This window comes from Protopterus annectens, chromosome 17.part0 (genome assembly GCF_019279795.1).
Source record: "Protopterus annectens isolate FY-2018-M chromosome 17.part0, PAN1.0, whole genome shotgun sequence".
Classification (NCBI taxonomy): domain Eukaryota; kingdom Metazoa; phylum Chordata; order Ceratodontiformes; family Protopteridae; genus Protopterus; species Protopterus annectens.
Window position 1 is genome coordinate 665,216,876 of NC_056751.1, and position 6,000 is coordinate 665,222,875.

Here is a 6,000-nt window from a genome sequence, read left to right on the forward strand (position 1 = left end):
ATCCTTTATCTGCAAACTCCTTCAAAAACTTAAGCCTTGTACCCCTTCTGCTGACTGCCTGCCAGCTGAATATCTTCAAATAGCTTCCAAAGTCATAGCTTATCCCATAGCCATCCTTATAAACTGTACCATCACAGAAAGTAGCATCCCATTGATATGGAAAGTCTCCCACATTATCCCTTTACATAAAGGAGGCAACTCCACTGATATCTCCAATTTCCGTCCAATTGCATTACTCTCCCCACTTGCCAAAATAATGGAAAAATGTATTCATCATCCACTACTTCAACACCTGATCAACAACAATTTACTTGCCAGCTACCAGCATGGCTTTAGGCCCTTTCATAGTACAACCACTGCCCTGCCAACTTTTGCCGACTGTATAAACAAAAATCAAAATAATAATTCTCTGTCTTCCGCATTATTTATTGACCTATCAAAAGCCTTTGATATGGTTAACTACGACTTACTAATCAGTGTGCTAAAAGCACAATCTCTTGACCCTCAAGCAATACTTTGGTTTACATCCTATCTAAAAAACAGACAGCAAGCAGTGCTTTGGGATAATAATCTATCAACACCCCTCTCCGTAAACATTGGAGTCCCTCAAGGCTCTATATTAGGCCCTCTTTTATTTTCCATTTTTATTAACGATCTCAATACTGTTTTTCCTCAAGCCACCTGTATTCAATATGTCGATGATTTGACTCTAATATGTTCTTCTAATTCATCTATCTCTCTTCAAACTCTTACCCAAACAGTATTTAACACTGTTGAAAATTGGTTTACTGACCACTGCCTCCTCCTTAACCCCAAAAAAACCCAAAATTGTTACTTTTTGCTCCCACCCAAAAGTCGCCATCTATCCATTTCACAATTACCTCTAACAAGAGTACCATTATTTCCCCTCATACTACTACACGTCTCTTGGGCATTACCATAGATAATAACCTCAGCTATGACAATCATATCAACAATACTAAACTGATGGTCAATAGAAAACTTGGCTCCTTGTATAGAATTAAACCTTACCTCACACCTCTAGCTAGAACCACCATTGCCCAGACCCACCTCTCTTCTACCCTATTTTATGCTTCTGCTATATATACCAATCTATCAAAATCTAATCTAAGTAAGCTCGAAACTAGCTATAACAATATGGCAAGATTTGCCACTGGCACCCATTTTAGAACCCACCACTGTCACAACCTTAAACAACTCGGGTGGTTTGAACTACAAAACCAGCTGGTATACAATCAACTAGTGATCACACAAAAAATCCTTCATCACCCAAATAATACTCCAATCCTCTCTAACCTTATCTCCCCATACAAAAATCTTGCAACACTTCGTTCAGCTAACAAGTTACTAATCACCAATATCAAATCTAATAACAAAGCTGGAGACTCCCTTTTTACCATTGTGGGAAAAATATGGAACAAGCTTCTGATGCCACTCACATCTCTCTCATCTACATCTCTCTACAAAAAATACCTCAAAGAACTTATGAAAAATCATTGGCTCTGTCCTTGCTCTAAACCTGACTGAACCTCACTTTTCTTATTACTATCTCTTCTTGCCTTATACCCTCCTTATGGGCTCTGTCCCCTCTCTTCCTTCAATCCTAGAAGCTAACCATAGTCCAGCCCTCATTTGTATCATTTGTTCTCTACCTTCATCTCATGTTCCCCTACTTTGACATACAAATGGCAACATGAGAACCTCAAAGTGTACCTTACCTCCTTAAATCTAAAAACACATGCAAAGACTCTAAACTACTTTTCCTCTTCTTAGACAAACTTTTCATTTAATTATCTTATATAGTAGAACTTTAGAAACTTTTAAGTATTATATATAGTAATTTTGCTATGATTTGAGCTTATCTACATATGAAAGCTATTAGTGCAAGTACTGCATTTTTATTTTGTAATTTTCTATTTTTTTGTAATTTTATTTTGTAATTTCTATTTTGTAATTTGATTATGTTTGGAGCTTATCTCACTGGGCCTCTACTGAAAATGGACATGTATCCAGCTAGACTAGCCCAATCAACAAATGTAAAATAAAATAAAATAAAATAAAATATCTGCACCATATATCTATGTCCTCCTGAAAAATATTATGAATCAAATTGCCTATGGTATGATCTCAGTTATTTTCATTAGGAGAAAGGGGCAATATATAATTATTGACCATGGGGTGGATAAGGCCAGTCTCTAACCAAATGGGACTGGTTAACTCAAGCTCAGAAAAGGAAACTGGCTAAGCTTAAAATGGCCCACAGGGGCATTTAGCCTAGTACTTACCTATGAACCTATGTGCATGCCAGATTCCCCTTAGCTTACTGGGAATGACCACCATGACTGCACAGGCCCAGATGGCTTGGTCTCCACTGGGTAGAACTTAGGGCTCCCCTAGGTGTTACTCTTTGTGATGAATCAAGCCACCTTCCTTACATCCCCAAGGTTAGTTAAGCTGGCAACAGCTTCTCAATGTCATCATCCACAGCCAGAGATAACAGGTACCTGAGCTGCCAATCAAGCTCAGGTCAACTGCAATGTAATCAGGGCTTTATCTCTCTCTGCCAGGTCACCTGCAACATAATCAGGGCTTTATCCCTCTTCGCCAGGTCACCTGCAATGTAATTAGGGCTTTATCCCTCTCTGCCAGGTCACCTGCAATGTAATCAGGGCTTTATCCCTCTTCGCCAAGTCACCTGCAAAGTAATCAGGGCTTTATCCCTCTCTGCCCGATCACCTGCAATGTAATTAGGGCTTTATCCCTCTCTGCCAGGTCACCTGCAACATAATCAGGGCTTTATCCCTCTCTGCCAGGTCACCTGCAATGTAATCAGGGATTTATCCCTCTTTGCCAGGTCACCTGCAATGTAATCAGGGCTTTATCCCTCTCTGCCACAAAGTTGACTTCAAGCAGCATGTACCTAGAGAAAACCCATACAAACACAAGAACATGCAGACTCAACAAATACAGCGAACAAAGATCACAAAGGAACCCAAATTACTGGAGCTGTGAGTTAGAAATTTTAATCACTGAACCATCTAGTGATCCATAACCATACATTGGAGTGCTATGTAATCCCATTTTGACAGATCTTTTTCTTCTTCTTCTTCTTTTGGCTTTTTCCGGTTAGGGGTCGCCACAGTGGATCACCTGATATTGTCTGAAATGTTGGCCAAAATGTATGCCACCAAAATGTTAGCATTGCTCGTCATGAGGAGCATTTCACTTGGTTTTTACCAGGGATATTTTCCTTCCTGTAAGCCCCTGAAAAGATAACTGGTAGAGTTGATAATGGTCTCCAAATCCTGATCACAAGCATTAATGTGGTATCTTACTATCCCCAAAATCCCAATGACCCCATTTTGATACTTCCTTGCATATGTATTACCATAACAGTTCTGGTCAGTAACTGGCCATGTAACATTCTGAGGAATCTGTAAATCAACAGTTCTCAGACAGGAATAGAAGATAGCATGATTTGTGAAAATCTAGCATTAGGTGGGAGAAAAGGGTTCTCACATTAGACCACAGAGTGTCAGGACATGAAAATGAAATCTTTGAGAGGTTTAGTCTACTAGTATTATGATATCAGGAAGTCTGTGGCAACAAGAGAGACCTATCATGTCTTTATTCAGGCAATTGGTAAGGCTCCATGTCACATGTGCAAGTCCAAAATCTTTGGTTTCCAAATGTCTAAAAAATAAACTATGATTCAAGCAAAAAATAAATTTGAAAACGTGTAGTTAGATCATTAAAGTGCTTATAGGGGAAATTTAACCCCCTATTTCCTTTCTACTTAAAAACTTCAAGATCACTATATCTCAGAGACAGGACCTCAGACTTAGAACATATTCCCCCATATTCTCTCTAGTAGGTCTGCCATTCCAAGTAACAAAAATCCAGCTAGACTAGCCCAGTCAACAAATGTAAAATAAAATAAAATAAAATAAAATATCTGCACCATATATCTATGTCCTCCTGAAAAATATTATGAATCAAATTGCCTATGGTATGATCTCAGTTATTTTCATTAGGAGAAAGGGGTAATATACAATTATTGACCATGGGGTGGATAAGGCCATTCTCTAACCAAATGGGACTGGTTAATTCAAGCTCAGAAAAGGAAACTTGTTAAGCTTAAAATGGCCCACAGGGGCATTTAGCCTAGTACTTACCTATGAACCTATGTGCATGCCAGATTCCCCTTAGCTTACTGGGAATGAGCACCATGACTGCACAGGCCCAGATGGCTTGGTCTCCACTGGGTAGAACTTAGGGCTCCCCTAGGTGTTACTCTTTGTGATGAATCAAGCCACCTTCCTTACATCCCCAAGGTTAGTTAAGCTGGTAACAGCTTCTCAATGTCATCTTCCACAGCCAGAGATAACAGGTACCTGAGCTGCCAATCAAGCTCAGGTCAACTACAACGTAATCAGGGCTTTATCTCTCTCTGCCAGGTCACCTGCAACATAATCAGGGCTTTATCCCTCTTCGCCAGGTCACCTGCAATGTAATTAGGGCTTTATCCCTCTCTGCCAGGTCACCTGCAATGTAATCAGGGCTTTATCCCTCTTCGCCAGGTCACCTGCAAAGTAATCAGGGCTTTATCCCTCTCTGCCAGGTCACCTGCAATGTAATTAGGGCTTTATCCCTCTCTGCCAGGTCACCTGCAACATAATCAGGGCTTTATCCCTCTCTGCTAGGTCAACTGCAATGTAATCAGGGCTTTATCCCTCTTTGCCAGGTCACCTGCAATGTAATCAGGGCTTTATCCCTCTCTGCCACAAAGTTGACTTCAAGCAGCATGTACCTAGAGAAAACCCATACAAACACAAGAACATGCAGACTCAACAAATACAGCGAACAAAGATCACAAAGGAACCCAAATTACTGGAGCTGTGAGTTAGAAATTTTAATCACTGAACCATCTAGTGATCCATAACCATACATTGGAGTGCTATGTAATCCCATTTTGACAGATCTTCTTCTTCTTCTTCTTTTGGCTTTTTCCGGTTAGGGGTCGCCACAGTGGATCACCTGATATTGTCTGAAATGTTGGCCAAAATGTATGCCACCAAAATGTTAGCGTTGCTCGTCATGAGGAGCATTTCACTTGGTTTTTACCAGGGATATTTTCCTTCCTGTAAGCCCCTGAAAAGATAACTGGTAGATTTGATAATGGTCTCCAAATCCTGATCACAAGCATTAATGTGGTATCTTATTATCCCCAAAATCCCAATGACCCCATTTTGATACTTCCTTGCATATGTATTACCATAACAGTTCTGGTCAGTAACTGGCCATGTAACATTCTGAGGAATCTGTAAATCAACAGTTCTCAGACAGGAATAGAAATTAGCATGATTTGTGAAAATCTAGCATTAGGTGGGAGAAAAGGGTTCTCACATTAGATCACAGAGTGTCAGGACACGATAATGACATCTTTGAGAGGTTTAGTCTACTAGTATTATGATATCAGGAAGTCTGTGGCAACAAGAGAGACCTATCATGTCTTTATTCAGGCAATTGGTAAGGCTCCATGTCACATGTGCAAGTCCAAAATCTTTGGTTTCCAAATGTCTAAAAAATAAACTATGATTCAAGCAAAAAATAAATTTGAAAACGTGTAGTTAGATCATTAAAGTGCTTATAGGGGAACTTTAACCACCTATTTCCTTTCTACTTAAAAACTTCAAGATCACTATATCTCAGAGACAGGACCTCAGACTTAGAACATATTCCCCCATATTCTCTCTAGTAGGTCTGCCATTCCAAGTAACAAAAATGACACTCCTTGGAATTTTACCTGGCACCCACGTAATGCAATCACAAGATAAAGGGAACCACCACATTAGCAGGTTACCACATGATCTACAAAAAGAGAGGGTCCACTAAACTTCAGACAAATATTTTCAGGGCCATATCTCTCAACTTTTTAGCACAAACAAATATGGACAAAGCTAAACATAATGTGGGACA

General features: G+C 39.7%; 1 protein-coding gene across 1 annotated transcript in view; it reads right to left on the reverse strand.

Annotated features, from left to right (window-relative positions):
* KIAA1549L (KIAA1549 like) overlaps positions 1 to 6,000 on the reverse strand; it is a 1,927,305-nt gene that overhangs the window by 1,409,789 nt on the left and 511,516 nt on the right. The gene's annotated exons all lie outside the window — the stretch shown is intronic.